Consider the following 19,504-nt stretch of genomic DNA (forward strand, 5'->3'; position numbering starts at 1 on the left):
TGCTTCTCCCTGATGCAACCATGATCTACTTTCTGAACCATTATTCTGGTGTTTACACATATATGTATTTCTCAATAAATATGAAAGCAGGTAACTCTTGATTCACCAGTTTGTGATATTATGTATTGACACCCTGTTTTCATAAATGAGGAGTTGATTGTTTTGCATAGTCTACACATTTGCTGTCATGCTCCATCCTCCAATATATTCAGTCAATTTTTTTATTAAAATAGGTTTATATTATTATTATTCCTGTGCTCCTACTCTTTATATCTGAGTTCTATTGTATGCTGTGATCACTTTTCATTCTTACTTTTTCCCCTAAAATTAATAATTAGGCAATTCATTTTCATTTGCTTGGTTTTCTTTGCATCTATTGCTAATGTCCCCCACACCTTCCAATAAGCCTTTGTACACTTTTCATCAAGGCCAACCATATAAAATAATCTGTTGATTCCATTCTTTTCTTCAAAACATCTCTCCTAAAAGTAATGATTTTTTCTTTCTTTCTGAGTCCTGCTGCATGAATGGCATTCTGGGACATTTTTTATTAGCATATTATTATTCTTTTCCTTCTTTCTGTTGCTGATTTCTTTTTTCCCTCATGTCTTGATCTTTCCTAATTTACTCACTTGTTATGGGAAAGAATAGCTTCCAGTAGTTTCATTACGTCAAAAGCATGGTGACGCCATGCACATTGATTAAGTCTTAATGGATTAACTTATTATGCCTGATAAATAGTTGGCATCCTGGGTTCTTTCTTGGTTGATAGTTTGGCTGGGTAAAAAATTCTAGATTGGGAATAATTTCCATTCAGAAAATCAGAGGTATTGTTTCACTGACATCTTCCTTCCAGTGTTGCTGTTTGAGAAGCTGAAGTTATTTCAAGTCATTCTTTGCAAATAAGATAATACATTTTTTTTCTCTAAGATTGTTAGATATTTTCTAGTATACTTACAACCATTCTGTACCCATACAACCGTTCTGTTTTCACTTTCAGTTCTGTATTCAATAAATTACAAGAGCTATTCAACACTTTATTATAAAATGGGTTTTGTTTTAGATGACTGCCCAACTGTTGGCTAAGTTGTCTTCTGAGCATGTTTAGAGCAGTCTAGGCTAAGCTGTGATGTTTGGTAGGTTATCCATATAGCATTTTTGACTTACAGTATTTTCAAACTATGATGAGTGTGTTGGGATCTAATCCCATCATAAGTCGAAGAAGATCTGTATTCATATAAGATCACTAATTTGGTTTAGTTTTTTTATGATGCAAACTCTCTCAACTGTGCCTGATACCTCTTCTCACTCCCCATACATCCTCTGTTTAACCCTCTTCAGTGACAAAAACTTCATACCTTTTCCAGAGTTGGGAGAGTAACAATAATCTAGAGATTGAAATGTTATCAAACACGTTTAACTCAATCATCTTTATTTTAACAACCCCATTTATCCCAAGTTCCAAATATGCCTAGCGCTGCTGATTACTAAGCTTTTGTAGATTCTGTAATCTATGTCAGTTTGGTCTTAGGTCTTAGGTTTCCTCCCATGAATTTCAGTATGCCCTCCATCCATCTTCTTCCTAGCTCACAAGGGTTTTTTTGTTTTGTTTTGTTTTTTAAAGATTTTATTTATTTATTTGACAGAGACATAGCAAGAGAGGGAACACAAGCAGTGGGAGTGGGAGAGGAAGAAGCAGGCTTCCCACCCAGCAGTAAGGCCGATGTGGAGCTTGGTCCCAGGACCCTGGGATCATGACCTGAGCCTAAGGCAGATGCTTAATGACTGAGCCACCCAGGTACCCCCTCACAAGACTTTGTCATTATGTCTCCTCCTCTGGCTTTCCCAGCTTTGGGCTTATAATTTGAAAAATTCTACCTACTATATTGTTTGTGGGGTTTGCAGAGTAAAATTACATACACCCCAGAACTAAAAAATGATTTTCAATCTTAAAAACTTAGGCTCATAAGAAGTTGAGTCTTAAGGTTTAAAAACATAAAAATAAAAGCACGAATTGACTCATATAATAATACTAATGAAAGCAAAAGCAGCTAACGCTTAAGAAGACGTGTCACAGAACAAATGCACTTTACATGCTTTATCTCATTTCAACCTCAGAATATCTATTAGAGATAAAGGCTATTAATAGCCCATTTGCAAGAGAGGAAGCTGAAACACAGTGTTCAGCTAATTTGCTCTACTTCCCAGATCTAGTATAAGGCAGAGCTCAAATTCAAACTCAGAAGTCTGGTTCCAGACTTACAGCTATTTACCCCTTTGTCATATGACTCACTTGGCACATTATAAACCCTAAACACTTGGATTCTGTAGTTGTCATAATAGAAGAAACTGTGATTTTGATTTGGATCAAAGAAGGGATCAAAGAAGAAGTGATTTTGATTCTAATTAACAACTGAGGCAGTATAATTTATTACTAACTGATATAGAAGAGGAACAGAGGGTGCATATTAGTAAAATTAGGTTATATAGTAAATGTGGTTCCTTAATGTTTCTTAATATTACATTATAATTTAGTGTAGAAAACAGTACCTATGTATTGTCAGTAAATTGAAATATCAGTTGTCTGTCAGTTCCCTGTCATAGGTATACATTATTAGGTTGAAAAAAGGATCTATTTGAAGAAGAAGAATTAATGATTTGCTATGCATTATTTTAAGTGCAGCCAAGTTATATGCATCATAGGACTAGTTAGATATAAACTGCATTTATTAAGATAAATGTATATAACTTTTTAAATTAAAGTTAATCTTCCAGAATATTTACACTTGTCACCAACAATGTTCTGGAAGCTTTATTGTCTTTAATACATTTTGGGGTGCATATACACTCATCCAGTATTATCCAGGAGTGCTTTGTGTTACAAGCACTCAAGAGCAAACTCAAATTCATAGTAAATTGATTCATCAGCTCACATAAAGAAATCAAAGAAAAAATAGCTCTGTCTGGTTCATTCAGCTCAGTGTATGTCTGAGAACCTAGATTCTATCTAATATATTCTGCTATTCTCTGTGGCAACTTTGCAGATTGTATGTATCATGATTCCAGACATGTCCAGGTACCATACCAATATAAGAAGATGACTAGGGGAGTGTGAAGAGCTATTTCTGTATCTCTTGGTGAGAATGAGGAAATTTTTCCAGGAAACCCTAGCACAAAATTTGTTCACATGGCCACAACTGGGGCCCATGACCTTTTCCTAACATAATAATTAGTTAAGGTAATGTAAGTTATCATGACTAAATTGGAATAACTATCTGAAATATAATGGATAGAAAGAATAATGGATATGTTACATCCATTATCTTTCTTTAAATTGAAGTATAATTAATGTACAGTGTTATATTGGTTTCAAGAATACAGCATATTGATTCAACAATTCTATTACTTAGGGCTCACTACAGTATGTATAGTCACTGTCTGTCCTCTACAATGTTATTACAATATTATTGACTATATTTCCTATACTGTACTTTTCATCTTTGTAACTTATTTATTTATAACACAAAGTTTTTACCTCTTAAGCTTCTTTATCTATTTCACTTATCTCCCACCCACCTCCCTGCTAGCAACCACCACAGTTAGTTCTTTGTATTTAAGAGTCTGTTTTTTTTTCTTTCTCTCTTTGCTTCTTTATTTGTTCATTTGTCTTGCTTTTCAGAATCCACATATAAGTGAAATCGTATGATCTTTATCCTTTTTTGACTTAGTTCACTTAACATCATACCTTTGAGGTCCATCCATGTTGTTGCAAATAGCAAAATCTCATCCTTTTTATGGTTGAAAAAGATTTTATTAGTTATTAGTTATTAGTCAATCATCTGTCAGTGTACTCGGGTTGCTTCCATATTTTTGGCTATTATAAATAGTGCAATAGACAGAGAAGTCTATGTATATTATTTTCATATTAGTGTTTTGTTTTTTGGGGGTAAACACCTAGAAATGGGATTGTGGGATAGACAGTACTTCTATTTTTAAATTTTTGAAGGGACTTCATATTGTTTTTCACCGTGGGTGCACCAATTTACGTTCCCACCAACAATGTATGAAGGTTCCTTTTTCTTCACATTTTCACCAACATTTGTCATTTATTGTCTTTTTGATTCTGGCCTTCCTGATAGGTGGAAGGTGATAACTTACTGCGATTTTGATTTGCGTTTCCTTGTTGGTTAGTGATGTAGAGTACCTTTTCAGGGGTCTGCTGGTGAATTGCCTTTTAAACATTTAACTGAAATAAATTTGTTCAATGAAATTTTTTAGAATTACTTAAAGTCTCACAAAAATGCCTGTACAAGGGGCGCCTTGGTGGCTCAGGGGGTTAAAGCCTCTGCCTTCGACTCAGGTCATGATCTCCAGGGTCCTGGGATCTAGCCCCATATTGGGTTTCTGCTCAGCAGGGAGCCTGCTTCCTCCTCTCTCTGGGCCTGCTCCTCTGCTTGCTTGTGATCTCCGTCTGTCAAATAAATAAATAAAATCTTAAAAAAAAAAATGCCTGTACAATATGTAATTGCTGATTGTATTAAGAAAACTTTTATTTTGATCGTATTATTTTGAAAATCCTTATGGTCATAGTCATTTTTACATTTAAAGAGAAATAAAAGTTATTTTATACATTAGAAGTATATCAAGAAATTGATGATATTATTTAACATGTCTTCTTTCTTGGCTCAAATGTCTCTATTCTAGACAAATGTAACGTGCAGAGTGACAATAATTTTAAATTCATAGTTTTTCTGGAGTTACTTTCTGTTCTTTCCATTAGAATTATTTAGTGTCTTACAGAAATTTAAGCCATGTTTAGAAACAAATTTATACGTGTATCCTTTTTCATTTCTTTCTTCTTTCTGTAGCTCAGTCATGCTTGTGTATCAGTTGAGTGAATAACATTCAATGATGAACAAATAAATTATTTTGTAATCACTTTCTGAAAAATTGGTTAATATAATAATGTCTTTAGATTTACACACTCAGCTTTTTAATCTGATTTCTTATGTGGTTTTAAATGGATCATTAGATGAATGTATCTATTATATGGGTTTAATAAATGAAGCATGGGTTTAGAATTTAAAGACTTCTGCCAGAATCACTCATATTATAGAAAAGCAACTTAGAAGTAAGGTCTTTTTTAAAAGTGATTCTATTAAGTGAAATTTTCCATCATTCTAACCTTCTAACAGAACTTTCAATGCTGTAGTGTTGACCATTTTTGTTGTTGAAAACATAGTGAAGTAATTAAAATGTAAGTTATATTAATTGAATATCATAGATCTATATTAATTTACTCCACTCTTGTGATTTTGTTTTTACTTGTTTCTCTTTGCATGACTGACTACTGTTAAGTATTTGGAAGAGAAAATATCTGGGATAAAAACGTCCTTCCAGTATATCTCTTCTTCATTTTTTTATTTGTTCTTTTCCTTTTTGAAAAAGCAATAATATTTTCAGGAGTGTCTTACCCATGCAAATATGCTTTTTCCTAAGGTAACTTTTTTTTTTTAAATTAACTTATTTATTTGAAAGAGAGAGAATGCAAGCAAGGGAGGGAAGAAGGAGAAAGAGAGAGAAAAAAAAATCCCCATGCAAACTCCCTGCTGAGTGCTGAGTCCCACCTGGGGTGCTTAATGACCTGAGCTGAAAATCAAGAGTCAGAAGCTTAATTGCTAAACCAGCTAGAGTCCCCTTAAGGTCACTCTTTATTATGGGTGGGTAAGCTGCAAAAAACAAGTATTTATATCTTCCAACATTATGCTCTTGTGATATGATCCTATTTATAATTTTTTTTTTTACTGTGTGCACAATGGTATTTTTCTCATAGGACCCTTACAGAGTAATCCTGGATTATGGCAATGTAAGCAGTCTTTCCTTCTACTGAAATAATGTTATTAAATATCAAGTCTGGAAGAAGAGATGAATGAAATCTTGAATCTAAGTACTGCTTTTCAATTATCTCCCAAAGGCTCTGTCTGTGTCTCTTCAAAGACAAAATCAATCTTCAATAAAATTTTGCTCTATGTAGAAACAACTACTAAAATAATTAAAATGTTGAAGAATCTCATTCATATCCAGGAATTTTGTAAATAAGGCTACACATTAAAGGAAACATTTAGATATAAGAGAATCTCAGATTAACACTTGTAAGTTTTTATTGTTTCCTCACTTCTCTTCTTCACCCAGCCCCTCACCTCCCTCTTTGTTGTTCCTGATTATGTCAGGGGAAAACAGGAATGGCCTTCAAGGCCCTTGCATTCTAATTGTCCAAAAAATAATTTGAGAATGGTAATTTCTCAATGAAAGGGTCCTGGGATAATTGGTCACTTATTGAAAGATAAATTTAGAATATGTTTAATGTCAAAACTAATATTAAAATAAATTTGAGATTTTTTATTTGAGATTTAAAAAAATGTTAAATATATAAAGGTTAAAGATATCATAAATATCTTAGAAAAAATGGATATTTGAATTTGATTGCATAATAAAGAAGAACTACCTTAGCTTAAAACTACTAGAAGATTCACATCAGAGCAGATGGATAAATTTGAATACATAAATATGTATTGAAACTATTCTGTATCAAAATATGAATATTTTAATATACACTAGTGTAAAAAACAGAACATACTTAAATCAAAATATTTTAGTAGATTTTTTTATTGTTGATATATATATATTTAAAATTGTATCCCTATCCTTTTCTGTATTTTACATATTAACTACTTTGGCCATGACTTAGCTGTATAATACAAAAATAAACAACAAAAAAAAATGAGTACTTTTTGAAATTGTTGATGATAGTTAAGAATGAGGTCAGGCTACAGTAATAAGATAGCTAAGATAGCCAAATTAAAATTTCATTTCAGATTTTAAATAGCATATACACAACAATTAAAATCAATCTAAAAATTGAATCAATACAAAGTAATATTAATTTTCAATTTTTAAGTGAAAGTAATGGGTTTTAAAACCTATTTTATCCTCCTACATAATAAAATCTTAAAAAGATGCAAAGCTAACAGTAACATTATCAAATCTATCATACTCTATTAATTCATGTCCTTTTCTTCACTTGATGCCATGGATGAGAAATACTCAGAAAAAAAATCACTGTAAGGACTTATGATTCTTAATTTTATTAACTTTACTTATGTATGTATCTATTTACATTTGTATGTATGTATGTACTTGCCTCAAGATGTTTTAAGAGGGAGTACAAGTTCCTCCCTGCCCTCTGTAGGTGAGCTTCAGAGAAGCACATGCCTAACAAAGAGGAAGAAGAATGAGGGGCTCATTTTTGGACAGTTCTGTATTATACATAAAATTACTTATAGTAAGTATTTGGCAAAATAGCTTCCCTGTGAGTCCAGAATAATAATGCTGGACTGCTATGTAATCAAAAATGTTAATTTTATGGATGAAAGAATTGAGATGCCAAGTGGTTAAATGTCTTGATCAAAGCTATTTATTCAGCAAACAATTACTGAGCATATACCCTGAGCCAGCCACCTTCCTCAAACAGGAAACCCACCATTAATATAGCATGAAACTTTCTACTCTCCTGGAACTCACAGTCTAATGGAAATGGCCCAATTTTCCTAAATATTATTTCCCTAATATACTATTGTGCAGCACTCCCTTAGCAACTGAAAAATTTATTAATATGAGTGAGCACTCATGTTTGGAATTTTAAAAAAATCATAAGTGAAATATTTCTCAACTTTTTTGCTGTACAGATCATCTCCAGCAACTCTAAATATGCAAGAAGTACCAGAGAGTCAGCAAAAATAACTCTACAATACTAATTGTAAATAAATTTGAAAATGTTTTGATTGATAGATATTTGCCATTGCAGTCAACACTGGTGATTAAAATCAATGTTGGGAAATATGATTGAAATATATAAAATCTTTAATATTATAATAAATGTCACTTTCTCTTTTAACTACACACCTTACTTGAATGTTTTTATTGTCACATTTATTTTATAATTTTATAGATATATATGTTATTGTCATAAAGGTCCACAGAAAAGCCCTAAGAAGAAATTTAAAAGCACTTGTACTCTCAGAACTAGGAAGGAAGGGGGAAAATATTCTTTGTGTCATATCTTCATTTTTGTAGGATATTTTTATGGCCTATTCATCCTGTTCTCTGTATATTGAGTATTTTTAGATGATGACACACAGTTTGATTTTCTTATTAATTATACAACAAACATTATAATGATTTACATATTATGTTTGTTTTAGCTTTAAAATTAACTAAATTAACTAAGATTAACATAGACTGATCAATTGAACATAGCCCCATATTTGCACAATTAAAATATAACCATAAGGTTTGTATATAGAAATAGAAATTTATAATAAAAAACTTATAAAATACATACTTTATAATTTTAATATAGTAAAATTTCCATTTATTGGCATTGTTGTCTAGTTAAAGTTTCCAATGAGCAAGTATATTAGAAAAGCAAAGTTTAATCCATATTAATTTAGTTTCACGTGTAGCCTTTACTGATATTTTGGCAAATATATCATTGGATAACATCAGGAAAATATTAAAGTTTTATGCTTTTGTTCTCAAAAGTTAACAAGAGTAAAAAAATCTATAAAAGTTGAATATTCTCATCACTCAACACCTACTCACATGGAAATGTGACTGCAGAATAAGGAGAGAATATGAAATTAGATGGCTCTAAATTACTCAGGTATGAAAGGAATTAGTATTGTCAGTGCATCCATATAAATATCCCCAAATATAGGCACCTCAGGAAAGTGTAGAGGCCTGTTATACAGCATCACGCAAACTTTCTAAGTGAAAAATGGGTATCCTGTAAAATGTGAAAAAAATACATAAAATATGATTTATATTCTATTGACAATTCACTATTGTTTAAAGTGTTTACTTTTAGTGAGCCTGGGTGGTGGTGTCAGTTGAGAATTCAACTCTTGGTTTTGGCTCAGGTTGTGATCCCATGGTCATGAGATCCAGCCTCTGGCAGGCTCTGAGCTCAGGGTGGAGTGTGCTTGAAATTCTATCTCCCTCTCCATTTGCCCCTCCCACTCATGCTCATGCTCTCTCTAAAATAAATAAATAAATCTTAAAAAAATAAAATAAAATGGTTACTTCTATGAAGACATGACATTGAGGGATGCCTCCCTCCGTGACAACTTCCCAGCCGAATTCTGCCAAATGTGGAGGTGTGGTTGCTCAACCACTACAAACACTTTCATAGCACATAGTTCCTTGTTTATTTGATATTTTTTCATTGCTGATTTTAGAGTAGTATTTCCATTATTAAATGGTAGTTTGGAAACCAGGCAGCAAATGAGTGTGTACTATTTACAAGAATGCAATTCTGAGTGTGAGAAAACAAGCACACACACACACACACACACACACACACACACACATTCGGGTATCTTCTGTTCATACATGGTCATAGAATAGTGGTTCTGAAACTTTAGCTTACATTAGAGTCTCATGCAGACTTTGAAAATCCCTGGGCTCTACTACAGCAGTTTCTCAACTTACTGGTTTGGGATGTGGTTAAAATTTGTTTATCTAACAATATCCCAGGTGATGCTGATGCTGTTAGTTTTGTAGTTTGTTTTTTTTTAAGATTTTATTTTATTTATTAATTTGACAGAGAGACGATGAGGGCATAAGCCAGGAGATGGAGAGGGAGAAGCAGGCTCTCCACTGAGCAGGGAGCCCGGTGTGGGACTTCATTCCAGGACCCTGAGATCATGACCTGAAGCCGAAGGCAACTGCTTAACCAATTGAGCCACTCAGGCACCCCTGTAGTCCATGTTTTGAGAACCAGTGCTTTAGAGGGAAAAGTATTGGGCATAAGCACATTTGGAGAGTAGCTGGAGGGTGCCATAGTCCTTTTGTTACTTTTATGTTGTTTTAGGAGGATTGTTTATTCCTATAATACACTGAAAAAATATGGTTGTTCTTTTTGCTCATTGATAGATCAAATCAGAGGTAGAATGACACCTAGAGCAGCATTATACACACTGGAACATGATTTTTTTTTTTTTCATACAGTCATTCCCTTGACAAATATTTATTCATCAGTAAATCATTAAAACTGGTGTTGGAGTCTCTGTTAGATTAAGACAACCTAACTTAATTTCACACACTTGCATACAAACACACATATTTTATATAGGGAAAGAAATATATTGATGTGTCTAGGTTGGAAAAAAAAATTGTGAAATATTGCCTGTGTGCCTGGCTTTTGAATTGCTGCGAATTTCTGGTCAATTCTCAATGACATGACTCACATAGTATCTTGGTAGAATGTTATTAAGTGGCTAAGACAAGCGACCTCTCTCCAGTGAGCCTGCTGAAAGATGAGGAAGATTACAACGACTTGTGATTGAAACTGATTGAAAATTATTATCTTCCACTGAGGCAAATCCCAGGCTATTCTTTTTGATCTAAGCACTTTCTTTGGGAAAAATGGAGAGAACAGGAATTATTTCTTTTTCCTTTAGTGTACACCAAATTTTGAAGTTGCAATTGTAAAATTTCTAAATCTTTAGTATATTTTGAATATTAATGGATATTAAGCCTTGAAACAAGATGTCTTCAATATATGCATTGTTAGCCCTTATAGATTAAGTGATAGAATGAATGGCTTTTTCACTTTTCTTTTAGACTTTATTATATTATATTGAGAAAGTATTCAAATCTAAGAATTAAACATTATATATATATGGAAGGAAATTCGAGGCAACAAATGCCCTTAAAAATAGTCCCTTATGTTCTACTCACAAGTCAAAATAGTGTTGGGGTTGGTCTTTTTCACTTTATGGATCTGTAAACTCTAAATAGAACTAGGCATAAGGTATTAAATAATGCTGACCAAAGCACTAGGGAAAAGTCAATAAAATGAAATGGAGAAATAATCCAAGTTACTAAAGTAGAATTGTTCCATAAGTATTTTTTTCATATTACATTTTTAAAAAGATTTTACTATTTATTTATTTGACACAGAGAGAGAGATCACAAGTAGGCAGAAAGGCAGGTAGAGAGAGATGCAGGCTCCCTGCTGAGCAAAGAGCCCAATCCAGGGCTCGATTCCTGAGATCATGCGTGACCTGAGCTGAAACAGAGGCATTAACACACTGAGCCACCCAGACACCCCTCTTCCATATTACTTTTAAGGACGCCTAATATAATGAGGCCAAGTGGACAATATAACAACAACTGAAAGAATATATGCAAAACAGAGACTGTTCTAATTAATGGTAAATATAATTTTTTAGTACCTTTGAATACTTCGATAACCTCCGAGATAGAATTTTAACTTTAAAATGGAAATTAACGTTTGTGATACTCGGAAACTAAAATTTAAAATGTAAATTAAAGTGCTATAAGGTGGAAATTAAAGTGTGTGAAATAAAAAAAAATTTAATGTGACATATATTTATACAAGCTATAATATGAATAACCATTCATATTTAATTTTCATGCTATTAAAATAATATAGGTATGGAAAAATTACAACAAACAAAAATTATATGGAGAGACCAGGTCATTAATATCTGTACTTCTTACCACCTCTTCTCTCCACCAAATATGCTACTTTCTTTCTCTAGGAAAATTTAAATACAAAGTCTAGAAGTCATCAAAAGCATAAGGCAAGATATAACAAAGGTAGCACGCTGGAATCTTGATTTTTAATGTTAATTGATCTTATTTTGAAGTAGAAAAATAGGTTTTTAAAAAATTTAACTATTCATGCTGTCAAATGATTTTTGAGTAAGTATACCTATTTATTTCATAGTTTCAAAAGACAGGAGAATTTTAAAACACTGCCTTACTGAGAGGGCATGGACTCACAAGAGTGACCCTACAAAATGCTGTGTCCATCTGTTATGTATCTTTTTGTAGGATTAAACACAGTTATTATCTAGAAGCCAAGGAAAAACAAACCAAAACAAAATTCAAATTCTTGATTATGTTAACATTGAACTTAACTAATGTAAAATAATTCCTGTAAGTAAAAATAGAATAGGCTTTACTTCACTTTTCTCAAATCACATAGCCCTAGCAGTAAATTAAAACCATGGTAACTCAGGCTCTGTTCTTAAAGTAATATACACAACTTTATTATACCTTAAAAAAAAAAATGCCAATGCCCTGTAACAAATTGCCTCAAACTTAGTGGTATAAGGCAACACAAATTTATTATATGACATTTCTGCAAGCAGAAGTCTGAAATGGTTTTATAAGGTTAAAATCAAGGGCTATGTTTATCTGGATGCTGTAGGGGAGAATCCATTCCTTGCTTTTTCTACCTGCTAGGGGCTGCCTTCATGCTTTGGTTTATGGACCTATCACCCTGACCTCTGCCTGCACAACCACATCTTTTGCTCTGACCTTCCTGCTTCCCTCTAATTCTTTTGATTATATTGGGTTTATCTGGGTAATCCAGGACAATCTTCCCATCTCAAAATCCTTAACTTAATTGTGTCTGCAAAAGCCCATTTGCATTATAATGTAACATACTCCGAGGATTAGAATGTGAACATCTTTCAGGGGCCAAGATTTTTCTTACCACAAATCAGAACAAAATTTTTATGTAACAATAATAATGCTTAGTTTCTGTTGTAAGTCAAATGGTGTTCCCCCAAAAGGTATACCCATGTCAAATCTCTGGAAATTGGGGATGTCACTTTATTTGGAATAAAGGATCTTTGCAGATTTTAAGTCAAAAATCTTAGGAAAATCTTACACACTCCCTTGTCTTTGAAATGTACCTTTGAACTACTATTCCCATGTTAACAGCCCTTTCAAGGATGCAGTCTTGTATAAATAAGGTGTTCTTGAACCTATTGAGTAAAGTGTTCAGAGCAAGATTTGGGGGCACCTGGGTGGCTCTGGGAGTTAAGTGTCTGCCTTTGGCTCAAGCCATGATCTCTGGGTCCTGAGATCCAGCCCTGCATTGGGTTTGCTGCTCAGTGGGCCGTCTGCTTCTCTCTCTCTTTCTCTCTCTCTCTCCCCTTATGCCCCTCCTCAATGCTTTATCATACTCTCTCTCAAATAAGTATATAAAATATTATTAAAAGAGAGAGAGAAAGAGAGAGAGAGCAAGATTTTGTTGAGAATAGATAACTAAATACAGTTAAATCTTCTATATAAACTTTTTTTCTTTTTTTTTTTTTTTTAATATGTGCAGTCTGATGCAGGGCTCCCTCTCACAACGTTGAGATCATGAACTGAGGGGAAATTAAGAGTCTTATGCTTAACTGACTGAGCCACCCAGGCACCCCTAAACTTTTAAGATCCTAGTGGACATGTGTGGAAATCTTCTTGTCTTGGGGCTACCCAGGACAGCCTCATATGTAAGTTCCCTTGTTTATTAAAACTGCTACCTACCAATCCGGAATCATCTACTTCTGTCTTTGGTTGCTCGCAGTCCTCTGTATGTGGGGGCCAGTTTCAGATTTCACTAAGGGAACCTCCAGGGTTGCAAACCAGCATTATAGCAGTCATAGGAAATTAACATAGTCTTTAAATATTAAAGTTTTTGAAAGACATACTTGAATTCTAGGAATTTTTCAAAAGAAGATTAAAAACAACTTTAAGGTTTTCTTTTTTTATTTTATTTATTTATTTATTTATTTATTTATTTGACAGAGAGAAATCACAAGTAGTCAGAGAGGCAGGCAGAGATAGAGAGAGGGAAGCAGGCTCCCTGCTGAGCAGAGAGCCCGATGTGGGACTCGATCCCAGGACCGTGAGATCATGACCTGAGCCGAAGGCAGTGGCTTAACCCACTGAGCCACCCAGGCGTCCCTAAAACAACTTTAATAGTTACAAAATTCATATAGTATACATTTATTATCTTAAAGATTTTCACATGTTAAGACACACCTTTAACAGACTGTATAGAAATGGTGCCTAGGTAGCTCAGTCAGTTAAGTGTCCAACTCTGAATTTCAGCTCAGGTTATGATCTCAGAGTCCTAAGATCAAGCCTTCTGTTGGGCTCTCTGCTCAGTGCAGGGTCTGCTTGAGATTTTCTCTCCCTCTCCTGCTCATTCATTCACTCTCTCTCTCTCTAATATAAAAAACATTTAGAAAAAAATAAAGACTGTATGGAAATAGCACACCTAGAGATATACCCAAATACCATTTCTCATTTTTGAACATTGAAAGATAAATACTTATCTCTGTTATGAAATGTTTCAGGAGTTGAGTAAAATTTTACAGGTTTGAAAAAAAAAAAAAAAAAGAAGAAGCTTTACCATAGTTTGTTGTTGTGGATTAAATAAAACTAACGTATAAATCTCTTTCTTTCATACTAGTTGACTAAAAATAATTTGTAAGAAAAGGAATAAATTCTATATGACATTGTTACTCTGGGTACCAAATATAAACTTTTAAAACAATTCACAATATGATGAGTCTTTAAGAGGATAGTTGATAGAATGAGTCATTTTTATTGGTGCCATTGTTTATGTTTCTCATTTTCTACAAATATTTTTGGAAAGATGCTGGGTGGAAAATTAAATTTCAAATGTTAAACACCTGGGCTTCATTAAAATTTTCTAATGAGAAATCTTATGCTTACAGATGTACTACATATTATAGGAATACAAATTGCAGATGATTTTTCTTAGTTTTTGAAATTAATAGTACTTAAACCTTGTGGGCTCTTTTTTGTTATTTTTTCATTATTTCTTTTGAATGTGTATCTTATTTTTTACCCATGTCTGAATAACGTCTAAATTGTTTCCAACCCAGAATAGTCCCATGGCATAAAGGAGTGCAAGAACCATACATGAAATGCTTGAAGCAGAGTGGCCTGAAGTTATCATAAGAGTTAATGTCATAGAACTGTTATCTGAACCAGTTCTGGTTTTTATGTCATGGCTTAGAATATTTTTGTATTTAGCTTGGTTCATTTGCTTTTGTTTATTGTTTTAATAATTTAATTTTCAATGTGCTGGGGAAAAAACAAAATTTTAGCCCCAAATAACGAAGATAAATGGTTCTTTCACCCACCATGAGATCTTGTGCATGTTTCTGTGTGTGTGTGTGTGTGTGTGTGTGTGTGTGTGTGCATGTAATTGATTTATAGAATTTGCAAATATCTGGGTCTTAGGATCATTCAAATAATAAAAATTTCAGGTATATGTTCCATTTGGGGTTTGTTGATTTTTGTCCATCATTAGTTCCAGAGTCTCAAAACTGTGCATGGATTTAGTATATTTGCTTTGATGAACATAGTTACAAATGACCCCTATAACTGCTTATTAGTAATATTTCTATCTGCAGTTAAAACATCTTTCAAATATTCAATTTTATTATTTTAAACTATATTGGGATCTAAAATTTCCTAATGACATTTTTATAATATAGTATTCTATAATTCAATCATTTCCTTATAAAACGTATTTTTACTGACAGCAAGACACACTGATTTAAAGTAGCATATATATATGTGTGTGTATATATATATATGTATTTTAATAGTGATTTTATACAGACTAATGTGACATTTAATTACAAATTTCTGGTGGAAAGATATTTAAAGTACAAGCACATCTAAATTGCACACACCTTTTTTTTTAATTTTTTATTTTTTATAAATATATATTTTTATCCCCAGGGGTACAGGTCTGTGAATCACCAGGTTTACACACTTCACAGCACTCACCCAAGCACATACCCTCCCCAATGCACACCCCTTTTATTTGAAGTTCATGAAATTCACCTTAGGTTAAAATATTGGTAATGAGTGCCAACTATCAGAAATTTGTGGTATTATAGTGAATGGTTTCACATCTTTTTTTCTCTATACAGACTTTGCATTGTATTTCTCATATTCTGATGTTGTTTAGTAGTAGTATTTTAGATGCGTTTCCCTAGTAAAAAAATAAGGTCCCAAATTTTGATGTCTAATTAAAATAATGTATCTTTGCTAGTTAAAAACTCTATTATTAACTTTATTTTTGGAAATCATATTTGGAAATATGTTTTATCCTTAGATTCACTCCAGACACCACTGAAACAACCCATCATAACTAGATGACTTCCAGATTTTCAGTATGGAAGCCCAAATGATAATGAAACCAACACCTCACAATTTGAGGTCAAGAAATCTCAGCACGGATTTTAAATAATTTCTATTCTAAATATCTATGCAACTTAAAAATCAATAGTTTCCCTCTTTTCATTATGGCAAATTTATATTTTATTTTTTTTATTTAGATTCTTCAGCAGTTGAAATACAGACTTGTAAATTTGCAAATTCTCAAGTCCATATTTTAAGTGTGTTTATTGACTGTGTGTTTTATGATGCTACGTAACAGTCTGTTCTGTAACTATTGTATTTTTAAAATATCATTATAATTGGAATAACAAAGAAAGAAGAAGGTATTGCCTGAAAAAGGAAGGAGAAGGGAAAGGTAGAGAGAAGAGAGAAAAAAAGAATGCTTGGCATTACAAATGGAATAGATCAGAGATGTAGAAGAGGGACTGCCCAAGCATTAAATGGAACAGGATGAAAAAGATGAGGCGGGACTCTGGCAAGGAACAGCGACAGGAACTAGGGAGAGCTGTGCCACCTCCATCCATGAGGGTGAGCAGATGATTGTGGAGAAGGGAAACAAACAGGTGTTACTGAGGGCTGATTCTAGTGTCTGGAGCCAGCATGCTAGCACTTAATCCTGGTAGGAAACAGTTGTTTTTGTTTTGTTTTGTTTTGTTTTGTTTTTTTAAACTCGGACCTATATTAGAATCAGATGTTGGGTTAGTTAAAATACAGTTTGCTAGGGCCTGCCTCTAGAGTTTCTAAGTGAGTAGGTCTGGGGTGAGATTTGAGAATTTGTATTTCTAGCATTTTCCTAGGTAATGCTGAACATACTGATCAGAATCAATCCTTCAAAAATCACCATTATGTACCATTCATACTCTCATGGCCCTCCTGTTCTTTCAATGTTTAGGGGTTTGATGACAGCGGAAGACAGCCACCAAATAATGAGTACGGGTCAGGGATGCAATGGGCCATAAGGGTCATTGCTCAAAAATTCATTTAACACCTCAATCCAGTGCCTTGATGCCCACAGGAATCCAGGAAAGCCAAGACATCACACTTGAGCCCTCCATCCAGGATGGGTCTGAGGGATGGCTGCTAGGATAGAGTAGATGTTCCTGTTAGATCTGGCAGAAGAGATTAATGACACATATGGAGTGGGCTTCAGACTCTCTCATGGACATGGCAGTTGGGAGTAGAGCAAGTGTCATATAGAAATGCACTACTGGCACAGAACATAGGAGCCAGAGGGATGGATTTTGAGAAGATGAAGGCCACTGCTTTGTTGCACAGTGTGGTGAATGGTGGTGTCCCAAGAATTCATGTGGAGAAGAATCAAAAGGGAAATGAGATTTACAAAGTGAGATGTGACAGTTTCAGTAAGATAAGGGATAAAAAGTCTAGTTTTGGCAATAAGGGAACTAAAGTTAAAAGAGTTTTGGTAAAGTGATCCTGTCGTCCTGATAGTAGTCAGATGGCTTTGGGCTTATGAGGTAATGGAAGGAGAAGTAGAGAGCTTTTCAAATGCTTGAGTATGCAGGGGACAAACTAGAAGATCTGAATACTTTTTGCAATTTATGGGTGGAAAAAAGCTTCAACATTTTTATCTGCTGAGAGTAAAGATCTGGTAAGGTGAGAGTCTGAAGATACAGGAGGAAAGGTGTAATTAATTCCAGAAGAGGAAGGGGTAATTGATTTTGTAAGTTTCTTTAGGAAGTCAGAGGGTTTCCGTGTTTAGAGCATCAAGGAGCTATTAAATGTCACATGCTGTTTCCAAGGTCTTTCTTGGGATTTTTGTTATAGGTATGTGATAATTTATTTTAATATTTTCCTTTTGTCTCTGCTATAAAGGGAAGTTACAGTTTGGAGGAGCTTAGGCCAATTTTTAATTTTTTTTTCCTCAACTTACCCAAGGTATTGTTATTTATCATCACTCTCTTCTTGTATATTTCCATTAGGTGAATAATTGGTTACCAACTAAGAAATTTCCCAACACAGACTTTTTTGGTTGTTTTGCTTTTGTTCTTACTGCCTTTTAGGTGGTGTACTTGATTTATTTTTTCCTATGATATAAAAAGTAGTCTTGGAAGTACCTCAAAGTATAAAGATAAGTGTGTATGCTTTGCTTGTATGTTTGTTTTTGCTTTGGTCTTTTGTTTTGCTATTCTCTATTAAGTTAGAATACCAAACTTTAAAAAAAAATAATATCTGCTTACACATTTCATGTAAAAGAAAGTGATAATACTTGATTGTAGATCAAACCTTAGTTCTACCCTTCAGGAACACTTTCTTGGAAACCATTATATCATATCTCCTTTAACTGATTTTTTTCCCCCTAGAACATAAATAATAAATAAATAAATTCTCTTCAACCACTTGACCTTTCTGTAAGTGGTTCTCAGAAATCTGAACCATCTTTCAGCTGGACATGTCTGGGGTGTCCTTGCAGGATAAAGGTGGAGTTGCCAGAAAAAGAGAGAGGGAGATATTTGGGTCCAAACACAGGGCAAGTTTTTGTTTTATTTTGTTTTGCTTGTTTTTCCCACCCAAAACTGTGTGAGACTCTGTAAGGAGAGAAAAGTCAGGGGAGAAAGAGAAGTCAGGGGCTGAAAATGGAAGTTGTAAGACTCCAATGCTTGGAACAAATAAAAGCCAATAGGTTTTGCTGATTTTATTGCATTTGTGTCTTTTTTTTTTTTTTTAATAAGTCATATGCTAATTAGTACTTGGTCGGAAGGATGAGTGATAGGCAAGCTTAGACTAGCTGAGGTAGAGAGGACTTGGGAAGGAGATTGCTAGCCCTTTGAAGACTGTTTTTGAGTATTTCAAGAGTTGCAAACTCATGGAGGCATCAAGCTTGTCAATGTGTCAGCAATCAGGTTTCTTTGCAGGATTTCCATCAGACTGGATTGACGGGCTTTGCCTTAGGTGCCAGTCATTGTATGTAAACAGGGTTGGGTGTTAGAAGATTGGGCAAAAAATTTTGCCTGTGTTATCTACTAAAATTTTCACCTTTTTTGTTTGTTTGCCGGTTTTTTTTTTTTAGCTAAGTATTTAGTAACTAAGTGTAAATCTGCATTTCTAATCTTCTGCTAAGGTTAGATTTATTTTGAGTAGGTTACTGTCAATGATACATAAATAGAAATAAGGTATACAACTTTCGGGTTGGGCTCTGGAAGGGAAAGAAGATCGTGCCCTCCACTTCTCTTTTCCTTTCCTCCCTCTAACTGAAAATCATAAGTGAGGGCATCTTAGACTGTAAAATGAAGCCAATACAGGGAAGATGACAGGGCAATATGTTAGAAGCTGCATAAATCATCAGTGCTGCCCCACTGACCTACCAGTTCTCTATTGCCTGCTCAGTCATGAGATAAGGTGAAAGAGATAAGGTGGTTTTGTTTGTTTGTTTTTATTTTGAAGTACTAACTTT

At 33.8% G+C, this 19,504-nt stretch overlaps 1 protein-coding gene and 1 long non-coding RNA gene across 3 annotated transcripts in view; one reads left to right on the forward strand and one right to left on the reverse strand.

Moving 5' to 3' along the window:
- Positions 1–19,504, forward strand: part of SPOCK3 (SPARC (osteonectin), cwcv and kazal like domains proteoglycan 3) — a 486,709-nt gene that overhangs the window by 75,228 nt on the left and 391,977 nt on the right. The gene's annotated exons all lie outside the window — the stretch shown is intronic.
- LOC132000525 (uncharacterized) overlaps positions 1–19,504 on the reverse strand; it is a 72,815-nt gene that overhangs the window by 36,732 nt on the left and 16,579 nt on the right. The window lies entirely within an intron of this gene.

This window comes from Mustela nigripes, chromosome 1 (assembly GCF_022355385.1).
Source record: "Mustela nigripes isolate SB6536 chromosome 1, MUSNIG.SB6536, whole genome shotgun sequence".
NCBI lineage: Eukaryota > Metazoa > Chordata > Mammalia > Carnivora > Mustelidae > Mustela > Mustela nigripes.